Source organism: Puma concolor, chromosome A2 (assembly GCF_028749965.1).
Source record: "Puma concolor isolate L17-30 chromosome A2, mPumCon1.1.hap2, whole genome shotgun sequence".
NCBI lineage: Eukaryota > Metazoa > Chordata > Mammalia > Carnivora > Felidae > Puma > Puma concolor.
In genome coordinates this window covers 100,401,481-100,415,435 of record NC_141668.1, presented here as the reverse complement: position 1 = coordinate 100,415,435, position 13,955 = coordinate 100,401,481, and the positions used below count along the sequence as shown (strand labels likewise).

At 53.1% G+C, this 13,955-nt stretch overlaps 1 protein-coding gene and 1 long non-coding RNA gene across 2 annotated transcripts in view; one reads left to right on the top strand and one right to left on the bottom strand.

The window, feature by feature from the left end:
- The window catches only part of LOC147583363 (uncharacterized), a 230,523-nt gene that overhangs the window by 31,980 nt on the left and 184,588 nt on the right, over positions 1–13,955 (top strand). The window lies entirely within an intron of this gene.
- LOC147583368 (uncharacterized) lies at positions 12,677–13,734 on the bottom strand. Its single transcript, XR_015248145.1, has 2 exons — positions 13,427–13,734; positions 12,677–13,156 (listed from the first exon to the last, which is right to left on the bottom strand). It is a non-coding gene; the product is annotated as an uncharacterized LOC147583368 (long non-coding RNA).

The window sequence follows — 13,955 nt, the reverse complement described above, 5'->3', positions numbered from 1 at the left end:
GAAGCCTAAAGGTGGAGCAGCTGAGACACACAGCCTCCCTCCAGGACCTGCCTCAGTCGCGGTGCTGCCAAGGTAAGGTCCCTAGCGACGAGGTCGCACGTGGCCTTCCCCTCTGCCCCTCTCTGTCTTCCCCTCCCATGAGAACCCTCCCCCCGCCCTGGGGCTCCGGGCTTCTTCTTGGGCTCCTTTGCGGCTGCGGTCTGGACGCCTCAGGAGTGGGCTTTCTGGGTTGGACCCTGGTTCCCTGGAAGAGGAGGGCCCCAGATCGAGTAGGGGGTTAGGCTCAGGCGGTGGTGAGTGGCTCAGGTCGAGAGGGGGGGTGCCCTGAGTGCCCATGGAGGTCTGACTGGGTTGGTGTTTGGCGGGTGGAGGTGGGAAGGAACGAAGGGACGAACGAAGGGAGGAAGGAAGGAAGGAAAGCGTGGACCGGCGGCTGTGGGCAAGTGTCAAGGCAGGGCCAGGGAAGTGGCAGCCATGAGCAGGAGGAATCATTCCTGCCTGTGAAAATGAAGTACAAGGGACCTGAGACTCCAGAGAAACATTCCAGGGAGAGTCAGGGTGGTGGGCCTGAGTTGCTGGAGGCCAGCAGGGGACGGTGTTGAAGGGATTGAGAGTGGAAGCAGCAGGTGAACACAGGCCTCCTGCCTCCCCCCTCCGCACCTGCTCTCCTGCCCTGCCCAGCCCGCCGCGCCGCGCCCCGCCCCGCCCCTGGTGGCAGAGTTGCACCCTCTGATGGGGAGGGGGAGATCTCACCCCGCTTGTGGCGAAAGGGGGTCCTCTCTCGTGGGAGTCAATGGGACTAGGGGGTAGGAGTCTGGATGAGGGCAAGTGCAACTCCCTGTTGAGCTCTTCATCTCTGAAGGCAATGTGCATTCCATCAATGAAGTGGGAGCCCGGGAGCCAGGAATCAGTGGCGCTTGTGTGTTTTCGAGGGTGGTCCAGACTCTTTCCTAATGGGAGATGTGTGCTGAAGAGAACTGGGTGTTGTGGATGGAGTCCAAAGTCATCTCTTTGGGACACGTTGGGTGGGAACGTCTTCTTCGCACTCTGGCGACGAAGGTGGATGGAAAAGCTCCTTGTCCAAGGCAGACTGGTGGGTTTTGTTCTTCCTCTCCGTGGGGCGTGGTGCTTCCCGTTTCCGTGGAGCGCCTCCTGTCTTGCATTCGTTCCGTGTTTCAAGAGTTTCAGTCCTTGGCAATCGCGTCTCCTCAGGGACTCACCAGGCAGCACGAGGGAGAAGTGACTGGGAGCCCACCGGGTCCCTAGAAACCAGTGCGTGTGTACTGGAGCAGGCAGTGCTCCTCTCTCAGCCTCCTTGGGAAATGAGGTCTTGAGCAAACGGTCTTTCATTGCATAGGGTTGTACCTCTCCCCGGTTGTTGGGGGGAGTGTGTGTGCGTGAGTGTGGTGCTGTGGCCCGTGTGGAGTCCGGACCGCGTCAGGGACCCAGTTCTTGGCAAGGAATGCGTTTTGTTGCATGGGAATATCTCATTGCACGAGAGAGTTCCAATCCTGTCTCAAAGGCTGAAAACATCCTGAAGGCAGCACTGTGACCTCACTGAAAGCAAAGGCCTAAGAGCAGAGGCTTTCCCACACTTCCATATGGAGCTGACTGGTGCTTTATGTTTTCAGGAAGATGGTGTGGTGTAGGCCACTTGGAGCAGCTCAGGCTCCTGAGCGTGTGTTTGGTCCCCGAGGGGTGAGTTGTGTCTCTCCGGAATGAAGGAGATTATGGGGACCTTGAGTATCGTTACCTTCATGATTACCGTGATGATTCTGCCTAAGTCATCGCATGGATATTGATCCATGAGCTCGCCATGTGAGAGGTTTCCTTGGTAACATAGTCGCCGTGCGTGGCCTCGAAACTTGGTTGTGGTCCGAACACCTTTGATGCTTTGCAAGTCCCGAAGCGGCTCCACGGGTGTGCAGTCCCTGTTGCCATATAGGTGAGGAGGCAGAGTCTGTTGACCTGAAGCCCGTGCAAGTATCCAGGGAGATGTGCGAGGGCCTCTCCCTGAGGCACTGGGTTCCTAGCCGGCTCCACCCAGAATCAGGCAGGGAGGTTTTGTTGATGCCAGCTGGAAGTCCTGAGGAGGGAGGGGGAGCCGGACACCGTCGGGGGAAGGAAGGGATCCCTCCCCTGCCTCACCATCCCCAGCAGTTGCCTAGGTGCTGGCCACGAGGGAGGGGACTGCCTATGCGTGTTTGTTTTCCTTGGTCTTACCCCACCTTGGTAGAGGGCTTAGCCTGTTCCAGGCACTGTTCTGAGCACTTGAGAGATCTATGCAGACGACACAGAGTACCTCGGCAAGGACTCTCGTCCCCGTTCGTATTTCCAAGGGAAGATGTGAAAGAATGTGTGCCGGGGTTCACTGCTGTGAAGCGGGAGGACTCGAGGCATGAAGGCAGGCAGTCGGCCTCCACATGAGCGTGCTGCACCGCTGGCTTTCCCACTGCTGCCTGTCGAGAGGCAGGGAAAGCATTTGCACCTAGCGTGCCTGTCCTGCGAGCAGAGGTGGGCTTGGAGACGTGCGTGTGCCCTCAAACGGGGAATCCAGCAAAATAGGCTCTAGGGCCTGAGTCACGCTCTCTGCGGGGAACCCTATCATTGCACATCCAGCCTGAGACACTTTGGAGAGTGACATACGGGGCTCTTAGTGAGGGTGGCGGCACAGCGGGGGGCATGGGTCAGCGGGACCTTCCTAGGACACCCCCCCGCCCCCCTCCCGCCGGTGCTGTGGTGCCCCTGAAACCCAGGCAGGGCTGGAAGGAGGAACAGGCTGTTGATGGCACCATCCCTTCCGCAGGGAGGCTTCTTGGGAGCTGGTGACTGAGGGGACCTTTGCGAGTTCCCCCTCTGAATTGCAGGAGAAGCGGCCGAGGGCCCTCATTTCATGCGGTCCACACTCCCCGTCGCCCTGTGTGCCAGTTGCCAGTGTCGCAGGCGCCCAGGTGGTGAACGTGGTCCCCGAGTAGGGAACACCGAGGCCGTTTCTGCGTCCTCAAATGCTAACGTTCTCTGCTTGTGACCCGCGCCCTGGCTGGTCCCAGACCCTGAGCACAGGGCCTGCAGGAAGGGTGAAGGGTGCGAAGCTGTCTCCTGGTAGGTAGCTGCGGTGAGGTCGTTCCCGTTGGCCTGTGCTCACCTGCAGGGCACCTTGGAACCCAAAGCCACGACGTTTCCAGTGGTACAGAGTGCGCTGCAAGGGGAACCTGGGGAGTCACCAGGCCCTGAGGGTAGGCAGGCATGACCTTTATCCATGGGCCTTTTGATCAGAGCGCCCTGTTTGGTAGGTATCGTCAGGGCAGCCTCTTTGGTAGACAGAGGGCAGGTTGTGGACAGTTGTATAGCATCCTTCCTGGTGGTATGTGTCGTAAGGGCTCTGACCTTGCGGAAATGGGCGGGGATGGGTAGAGTGGACTCCTGAATGGAACCTTCCCCGGGCGCCTGGGTGGTTCAGTGGGTTGAGCTTCCGACTTGGGCTCAGGTCACGCCCTCGCGGTTCCTGAGTTCCAGCCCTGCGCTGGGCTCTGTGCCCACAGCTCAGGCCCTGGAGCCTGTTTTCAGATTCTGCGTGTGTCTGTCTCTGCTTCTCTGCCCCTCCCCCACTGGCGGTCACCGGCTTGCCGGCTTGCTCTCTGGCTCCCTGTGTCTCCAGAGTGAAGACACATGAACAAATAGGAAATAGAACGTTCCCCAGGGCAGGTGCTGGCCACGGGCACAGCCATTCATTCGCTGTAGTCATGAACTCGACGGTGTTCCTTTAGTGTTCTCATTTGAGGTTCTTTGTTTCTTTCATTCATTCTGAGAGACAGAGAGAGAGTGGACGCATGCACGTGTGCCTGTGAGCAGGGATAGGGCAGACAGGGAGGGAGAGAGAGAGGAGGGCCAGCGGGCTCCGCATCGTTGGCGCCCATCTTGAGGTGGGGCTCCTTGTGGAGGCTCAGCCTCACAAACTGTGAGATCGTGACGTGAGGCGAGATCCAGAGCCACATGCTTTGGTTTCTTTTTTAACGTTCACCTCTGAGAGAAAGCGAGAGAGACAGAGAGAGCACAAGCGAGGGAGGGGCAGGGAGAGAGAGAGGAAACCCAGAAGGGAATCAGGTTCCAGGCTCTGAGCTGTCAGCACGGAGCACTAGGCGTGACTCAGCTCAGGAACCCTGAGAGCCTGACGTGACCCGAAGTCGGACCATTACCCAGCTGAGTCATCCAAGCGGCCCACAGAGTTTTCAGTGTGTATTTTCAAAAGAAAAAACAGCTACATTTATATATACATCTAGCTACCTGTGTGTCCATAGGGATACCTGTGTACATACGCATACGTGTCTACATATACGTACACGTATTCGTGTATGTGTATATATACGTATATGCACACACACACACACACACACCATGTAAACTGAGCCAAACGGTCTTCTGGGTGGAGACGCGGAGCCAGGAGGGAGGCATCAGCACAAAGTTCAAAACGAAAGGGAAACGTCATTCTCGTATGTATCAGTACGTGCCATGACAGGGAGACACACGTGAGGGTTCTGGTAGGATAGGAAGCTGCTCCCACGGAGAATGCAGGCAAATGGTCCCTGTGGAGCCAATGGAACCCTGGTGCACTTGTGGTATGAGACTGATAAAGAGGCCGAAAACTGGTGACCTTTCTAATGCTAGCAGAGGTCATTTGCATTTGTATAGCATGCGATCATTGACGTTGCCCCTGGGGGGAGAAAGGTTTTGCATCTCTGTTCTCCTAGGTTTGTGGCTTAGTTTGCTCTTCCCTTGTGCACTTGAAAGAGTCCTGACAGGTCCTGATGGTACACAGTAAGGCCAAGTCCCCAGAGTCCAGAGTCCCTTGGTGGGGCTTGTGGGATGGTGTCCTTCCCATGACCATGAAGTCCACAGAGCAGTCTTGTGCTTTTGCTGTAAGTCCTGTTTCTACCAGGTCCAGTCTGGGCGTGCCTCTTTGCAAGTCCTCAGGTGAGGACACGTGATGAAGGCTGCCCATTGGGACTGGCCTTCGATGATCCATCTGGCCGTGACCCCCTGCTCTCCTTCCAGGGCTGCGTAGGTTCGTGCCCTCGATGCTCGTTTCGTAGAAAGCCTTGACTGCTTGGTCTCTCTACTCCTCCTCACCCTGGACGGTAGTCCTGTGGCTCCCCTTGAATCCTCAGGCATACGTTTCCTTGCCCACCTCTGCACACTGGCCCTCCAGAGCAGGGTCTGGTACGCCTTGCACGTTCAGTCGATGCTTGCTGCACAATCGCATGGGTGATGGCCTCTCTCTCTCTCTCTCTCTCTCTCTCTCTCTCTCTCTCACCAAAAGAAAGAAAAGTTGAGAAGCAATGGAAACCCAAGAAAAGAAAAATGGCACGGAGGAGTTGGGATCTGAGGCACACTGTGAAGAAAACACGGGGGTTGGGAGGTAGTGGAGGTGGACAGGCGGTTCCACAGAGTTGAAGGACGTGCCACAGTCAGCGGTGGCAGGGTGGACTTGAGGGTGGGACCGCTGGTGGTGCGGTCCAGGTAGGGCCATGGGAAGGGCATGCAGAGCTGAAAAGCACCGGCCTTTCAAGGAGAAGGGAGGTGGAAGGAGTCTCGTGTGCCCAGCGTGTCTCCCTGTCCCTTAGGGCTGCCCTTGCGGTCACGGGTGACGAGCGAGGAGGGTGCACGGCTGTAGATGGCCACGGTTGGCGGGAATGGGAGGCAGAGTGAAGAAGAAACACAGAGGCCTAGGATGCAAGAGGGATCACTGGGTTCACGTGCAGCCACGTCCCTGGGAAACCAGCAATGCAAAAGGTTCCTGGGTCTCTTGAGGGGTGACAGGGAGGTGTCCACCTTGGGAGGAGACACCTGCCGGTCCCTGTCCCACTGGCCTGGTGTCTGGAGCCCTCTGCCTGGCTCGCGGCTGTCAGGCTGGCGGGCAGTCGGTCAGAGCATCTGGTGGGCACAGGGAGGTGCGGTGGTGCAGACCCTGGTGCCCAGGAGCTGTGCCCCCTGTGGGGGGGTGGCGGTGGGGGTGGGGTGGGGGATGGGGCGGCTTGGATCCTGGGCCCAAGCAGGTGTGCGGGAGCGCGCGCTCGAGCGCGCGCATGCGCGTGGGCCAGGGCCGGAGCCCGGTGAGGGACACAGCTGAGGCTGCAGCCGTGCCGTGAGTTGGCTCCCAGCCCGCCTGCCGCCCCAAGCCCCCAAGTGTCTGGGCCAGCCAGGGACGGACGCCCACCTCAGCCCCCGACCTGGGACATGCTGCTGCCTGGCGCCTGCGACCCGGCAGCCATGGCTTTGGCGGTAGGGGTAGCGGTAGCGCTCGCGGGAGCGCTGGCGGGAGCGCAGGCGGGGCCCCGCGTGGAGAAGACTGGGAGCCATGAGCCTCCAGCCTCGGAGGGTGGCGGCCCTGCTGCTCCTGCTGCTCCTGGAGCCAGAGGCCAGGGCGCGGGACGCGCTTCCCGGGCGCCTCGGTCTTTGGCCGCGCTGGTGGAGTGCCAGCACTGGCTGGGGCAGAGCGCGATGCGATGCCCCCCCGGCGCCCTTGAAAGTCCATCTGGGAGAAGCCTAAAGGTGGAGCAGCTGAGACACACAGCCTCCCTCCAGGACCTGCCTCAGTCGCGGTGCTGCCAAGGTAAGGTCCCTAGCGACGAGGTCGCACGTGGCCTTCCCCTCTGCCCCTCTCTGTCTTCCCCTCCCATGAGAACCCTCCCCCCGCCCTGGGGCTCCGGGCTTCTTCTTGGGCTCCTTTGCGGCTGCGGTCTGGACGCCTCAGGAGTGGGCTTTCTGGGTTGGACCCTGGTTCCCTGGAAGAGGAGGGCCCCAGATCGAGTAGGGGGTTAGGCTCAGGCGGTGGTGAGTGGCTCAGGTCGAGAGGGGGGGTGCCCTGAGTGCCCATGGAGGTCTGACTGGGTTGGTGTTTGGCGGGTGGAGGTGGGAAGGAACGAAGGGACGAACAAAGGGAGGAAGGAAGGAAGGAAAGCGTGGACCGGCGGCTGTGGGCAAGTGTCAAGGCAGGGCCAGGGAAGTGGCAGCCATGAGCAGGAGGAATCATTCCTGCCTGTGAAAATGAAGTACAAGGGACCTGAGATTCCAGAGAAACATTCCAGGAAAGCAGAGGCTTTCCCACACTTCCATATGGAGCTCACTGGTGCTTTATGTTTTCAGGAAGATGGTGTGGTGTAGGCCACTTGGAGCAGGTCAGGCTCCTAACAGTCTCTTTTGTCCTCGGGGGGTTAGTTGTCTCTGTCAGCAATTGAGAAGATTAAGATTATCTTGAAGGTCATTATTTTCTTGATTACCACGATTACTATATTCTGCCTAATCCATGGCATGGAATTTGATAAGGAGCTCAATAACCGGAACGTTTTCGTCACCAAAGCTCACTACAACAAGGAGTAAAACAATCACTGTTGTGCAATGGACAATGCACCTTACCTTTATTGTACTATTTTAGAGGTATGTACATACGTTTAGAGTAATGAAAGTGTCCACTTAGATCTAAGGAGTTTTTTGTGACATCACGGTACTTCAAGAAACCATAAAAGTAATGGAAAATCTAAGTTACCTAGTAATCTCAACACTGTGTTCTTTTGGATACGAAATCCTAAGTAAAGAACACATCATGCAAACACTGTCAAGTCCTGATAATTCCTTATTATTCTAGTAGGTCTAGTGAATGGAAGGGACTGAACTAAGGTCTCTGAAAAAGAGGAAACTAGAATTTGAGATATTGAGTCACCTTTACTCTCCCTTTCCCTGTTGACATGGTCTTTTTTTATTCGGTGATGTCTTTTGACCTTTACCCTATTTCCCTCCTCCTGCCCCCCCCCCACCTTTGCAATCATCTTTATGTATTGATGGGCTTGTTTCCTTCTGTTATGAGGATTTTTGTTTTTTGTTTTCTTAGTTTTTGTTTCAGATTTCCTATATATGTGCGAGCATTTATATGTGTTTTTTTCTGTGTGAGTTCTTTCACTAGGCATAATGCCCTCCAGGCTATTATAAACACTGTGGCATGATAACAGGTGTGAAGTCATTTTTGGGAGTTAGTGATTTCATGTGTTCCGAGTTGTACCTAGGGGGTAATTGAGGGAAGTTGCTGGATGATATGGATGTTCTCCTCTGAATTGTGTAGGAAACTTTAGATTGTTTGCGACTGCCCCTGCGCCAAGTTCCAATGCCACCAAGAGGGCACAATGATTCGCTTTCTTCCATATTGTACCCGACGCTTGTGTTTTCTTGTCTTTTTGATAAGACCGTTCAGACAGGTTTCAGGTGATATCTCTTTGGCTTTGGACTTTCATTTCCCGAATGTGGAGTGACTTGGAACTTCTCTTCATGTATGTGGTGGCCATCTGTATGTCTTCATTGGAAGAATGCCTCTTCAGGACTCTGCCAGGTCCATCATTGCTCTTTGCTTTTGCATTGTTGCGCTGTAGGAGATCTTGATTTCTTTTGTGTTTTAACCCTTGACCATGTATGTAGTTTGCAAGTATTTTCGCCCATTCACTATGTTGCCTTCCCATTCTGAAAAGATATTGTTGCTGTGCAGAACTTGTTTTTTTAGTTTCATGTAGTCCCACTTGTTTAGTTTTCCTTTGTGGCTTTGGCTTCTGGTGTCAAATCCCAAAACTCAAGTCAAGACTGAGATCCAAACATTCTCGTGGGTTTGGCATTTGGCTTTGTCCAGCAAAGCCAAGGACAGCAGAAAGGATTGCTTCAGACTCCACACAAGTCAAGAGGCGAGAGGGGTTTAAGGGATGTCTCCGCGAGCTGCTCTCAGGATCCCGCATTCATTAAGCCTACAAACGATGTACAACACATCAGCGGGCCACATGCTAGAAAGAACGTATTGAAGACATGGTGCGAACCACATAGAGACAGGATAAAATATTCCATGTGACAGCACGATCCAAGAACTTGGTGAGCCCGTGCAGAACCCAACCCCTAGATACACACGCACTAGATCAGCCAAGTCTCGCCTGCCCCCCAGATACACACCAACTAGGTAAGTGAGCTGCTGCTGGCTGTTTGCAGGAAGGCCAGAGAGCAGTGATCTGCTCTGCAAAGCGTTCCCTATAACCTCCCAACTCAGGACATCGTTGTGCGATTTCCCACACCTCCTGCCCAAGGTCTTATCCAGGACTTTCTGGTTTCAGGGCTCAAGTCTGTAATACATTTTAACTTCGTTTTTGTGTGTAATGCTAAATAGGTGTCAGGTTGTTTTTCCGCGCCTGTCGTTTTTCTGTGCCCAGTGATTCTGACACCACCTGTTGTGGAGACTGCCTTTGCCTCAGGTTATACTCTTGGTTCTTTTGTTGTGAATTAATTGGTTACATATGTGTGGGTTTCTTCCTGGGCCTTCAATTCTGGTCCAGTATCCTGTGTGTCTGCTTTTACCCCAATAGTGTACTGCTTGGGTTATTGTTGCTTTGATCTAGTTTCAAATCAGAAAGCATGGTGCTTCCAGCTGTTTTCTTCCTTCTCACAATGACTTTGGTATTCAGAGCCTTTTGTGGTTCTGTCCACCTTGAAGGATTATTCTATTTTTGGGAACGTGCTTAAGCTTTGATAGGGATTGCACCTAGGGAATGTGTAGATGGCTTTAAGTAGGGTGGACATTTTGATAATCTTATTTCTTGGGATCCAGGAGCATAGAATGTCTTTCTGCTTATTTCTGTCTTTTCAAATTCTTTCTCCACTGATTTCTTTTTTTCAGGAAAAAGGTCTTTTTCCTTCATGGTTAAAGTCATTGTTTTCTTTTTTAAGTTTTCTATCTTTTTCTTGACAGAGAGAGATACATGGAAACACACACGTACACACACACACACACACACACAAACAAACAGAGAGAGAGAGACAGATAAAGAGAGAGAGACAGAGAGAGCGCATATGAGTGGGGATGAACTGAGAGAAAGGAGACACAGAATCTAAAGTAGGCTCCAGACTCTGAGTGGTCAGCACAGAGCCCCACACAGGGCTCAAAACAACATCATGAGATCACGACCTTAGCTAAAGTCAGATGCTTCACTGACTGTGCCACCCAGGTGTTTGTAGGCTAAATTTACTCTTAAGTTTTTTCTTCTCTTGCAGTGATTTTAAATTATTTTCTTAATTTCCCTCTCCGATACTTTATTATTCATGTATAGAATTGAAGGATGTTATGTACAACGACATAGATATCTTAACATGACTGAATTCATTTATTAGGTCTACCAGTAAGGTTGTGGAGTTTCTGCAGTCTCTCTAGAGCATATCATGCACTCCCAATAAGTGAAAAAGTACCTGGGAACATAGGATGATGTGATCGAATTTAGATGAGAGTAAGAAGATATATGGAGTGAGAGTATGCAAGTTTTCTGAAATGTTTTGTGGTTGATATAATCCAACAAGTCCATAAACAAGGTTTGTTTGGATATATGTTTCCTTTACACCAACAAGTCCATAAACAAGGTTTGTTTGTATATATGTTTTCTTTAAACCAGAACCAGAGAGCTGTGACATTGACATATGCTTCCCAACACATTCCCACAGTGCGCCCTGTGCATTTGGGAGGTAGCCCCTTGTCTCTCTTTTCTGTCCTGGAACCCAGTGCCTGACTCCACCACTCAGTGATTTCATCTCAGAATACTGCATTTGGGAAGAGGCCTATGTTTTTCATAGACTTCCTGAAAGGCACCTCAAAAACATTGGATTTTACAGAGTTGTGTGTGATCTGTCTGGAATCGTCTGAGGATGTGTCGGTTGGAATGGCACTTTCTTTGCTGGGAGATCAGGGAGCCCTGCAGTATTCCTGTGTGCCTTGTGGTCGGTCACCAGAGGGTGCTGTGTGGCTGCTCATGACAGGGACACTGCTCCCCAAAGATGGGGCTGGCAAGTGCAGGGCGTCACTGCTGGAGGAGCCTGAAGGGTGGAGGGGCTTGACTCGCTATCAGAAGCCTGACTGAGTCTCCATCCTGCAGTCTCCTTGAGCTCCTGATGTGCTGTGTAAAGGACTCTCTGGCTTGCCGAGGTCCAAGTGGTTCTTGCTGTTGCCACTCAGTCGTCAGGATGAACACATTCAGGTCCTGGTCTTCAACTCATTGACCTGACCTGCACTTAAGGTGCTTTCCTGAGAGTAAGCGACCCAGCCTGCGAGGAGAGCCAGCAACAGACAGCAGTGGCCCAGCCTGTATCCTCCACTGGCCTGAAAGCAGGGACTGGCTGCTCTACTGAGAAGCAGAGCTATGGAACAGGAGGTGCACAGGCAGTTGGGGTTTGTCATGGGATGGGGCCTGGATGGGTGTGTTCCAGGACATGGGGCAGGGATGCTGTGCAGGAGGTCAGAATGAGGGAGTGTGGTTTCTTTCCTTCCCCATGGGTCACTCCTAGGTACCCTGATGGCCTCAGTGCTGGCTTGTCCTCCTGATTCTTCAGAGATCCACTCAGTCCCAGGGGTCCCTGCTTTTCACATAAAGACCCCAACGGAATCAAGGGTCTGTAGACATTGGAACCTGGAGGCAGCGCCCGAAAAATGCATATAAATTATGTCCCCAAAGTTGTGCTAGGCGTACACGCCTACAGAAAGGGAGAGTTTCGGTACACATGTACCTTTCTGTACAATGATGAGAGTCAAAATATTGGAATCGGCCCAGTCATTCAGCTTCTGGAGACGCAGAGTAAAGGATGATGTGTGGCCCCTGAGAATGTAGAAGGGGACAGGACTGTGCCTGTCCACTGTGGGGACATCCCATAATACAAGACCATAGTCCTGGAGGGATGCCCAACCTGTCACACCACTCATGAACACAAACACAGACACCTGCTGCACTCAAAGCCAAAGGACTGTGAAGATGACACCGTGTGTTCTGGGCCAATATTTCTTGAAAGAATATACATTTTTTTTCTGCGTATGTACGTGTTGTTTCCTATTTATTTATTTATTTATTTGGAGAGCGCGAGAAGACTCCTGACCAGGGCTTCAAGCTGTCATTGTAGAGCCTGACTTGGGACTTGATCTCCAGTACCGTGAGATCATGACCCGAGCCAAAGTCGACGCGGAAACTTGCCCATTGAGCCACCTTGGTGCCTGTCCTCATTATTAAATCTTCATTTTACTGAATACATGTCACCTGTAGGAACCCTTTCAGAACTTTATACCTTATTGCCTAATAGATTAGCATAAATGGCATATTGACGGTTTCATTTGGGTGTTTTTATAATATGCACGTTAGACCAATATCACCATGTCGGTCCAGGAAAATGAAAGATTTTCAAGGTATTCGCTCTAGTCCAGACATTTGTCTTCTGGCTTCTGCTCTTGTGTCAAACCTCAGAGGGTCCCCATGCCAGCTAATGAAGATATTTCAAGTGGGGGCTTCACCTAATCTTTGTTCTTTGAGGACTATTCCTCTGTCATAAAAAATATTAGTGCCATTGAATATTTAAGCAATTATTAATCAGTCTCCTGTCATGTAGCCAGACACAACAGGCCATGTTGTGTGTTTGCACACACATGGAAATCCCAGAGGAGCTAAAGCAGCAGAAACGGAGATCGCTGGTTGCAGAGACTGGGGTGAGGGAATGAGCCGTGGGTGATTAGTAGTGCACGTGTCTCTGTGATGGAAATGTTCTAGGAGTACATAGTGGTCACGGGTGTAAAATCCTGCGAATGTACGTACTGACACTTGAAGTTGTAATTTCAAAGGATCAGAGTAAATTGTTTGGAACTTAGTTTATCTTTTATTTATAAAACACTAATATATAAGTACAGTAAATACCTCTATAACAACTACAGAAATGACAAAGAACGCAATGACAAGGTCAGGGAATTCATCCTTTGGGGCTTCAGCGGACATGAGCCGCTGTTGGGGAGCTGAGGCTGGTTGCTCAGCTGCAGCAGGCGGTTGTTCCAGCCCTTCCGTGACCCTGCCGGCTGGGGCTGGGGGCTGCTCATGCTCTGGGGCCACCAAAGGGGCAGGTGGCTCTTCCAGCTCCTGACTGTCAGCCAGAGCTGGGAGTACCTCCTGCCCTGGTGGGGACGCTGCAGTGAGGGTCTCTGATTCTCCTACGCGCTGAGCTCCAGGAGAACTGGTGGCTTCAGGCAGCGTGGGCTGCGAGGCTGCAGTGGGCACCACAGAGATAGCGGGGGCTCGCTCCTGAGGGACGTCTGAACGTGGCTCTGGAGCTGGTGCCATGGCTTCAAGAATAGAAAGTGTCATCACCATGATTGCCATTCCATGGCAGGAAACCTCTCCTGCAGACATTGTCATCTGAGTCAAAGAACCCACCAGGAGGAAATCTCCCAGACGGGAGGCTAATGGAGCAGTGATCTGAGACTAGTCCCTACGCCTGGCCCACCTGCAGTCTCAGGAAACGTGTTCTCTGTGGCATACCCCATCCCCTCCACATGCCCACATCTCCCACCCAGAGTCCTCCTCGCCCAGAGACTCTGGCTCATTGGGCTCACGGTGTTTCCGCCATGAGTAGAGAAGGCGGGCGCGGCGCTGCAGCTCGGAGCCTGGCATGTGGACCCCTACGTATGCCTGCAGCAATTTCAAGCTGGTGAAATCTGGAGGCTGGAAAAAGTCCTCGGGGTAGTGATCCAGCCAGGTGCCCAGGATGGAGGAGATGGCCCTGGGGATACAAAAGTAGCCAGAACAATCACCATGGGGTGTTCCCCCCACTGATGTCTCAGGACAGGCCTGTGGGACCTGGCCTCTATGCCTCCTGGTCCTGGACGTCCAGAGGGTGGTTCTGTACGTTGTCCACCTGTGAGTTGGCAGTACCGCCTACGAGAGACCTGGTCACTGAAGAGGGACCGTCAAGATTCTGTTTGACGGGAACCCCTTCACCAATGATGTGGTCGTCTCTGCCCTTCTTGGGGAAGCCAGCCAGACTCCTCGGTGTCTCCCCCTGCCTACCTCCCACCAGAATTCAAGTCCGTGCGTGAGTGGAGGGGTGGTGTCGGGGTGAGTGAGTGCCTTCACTGCATACCC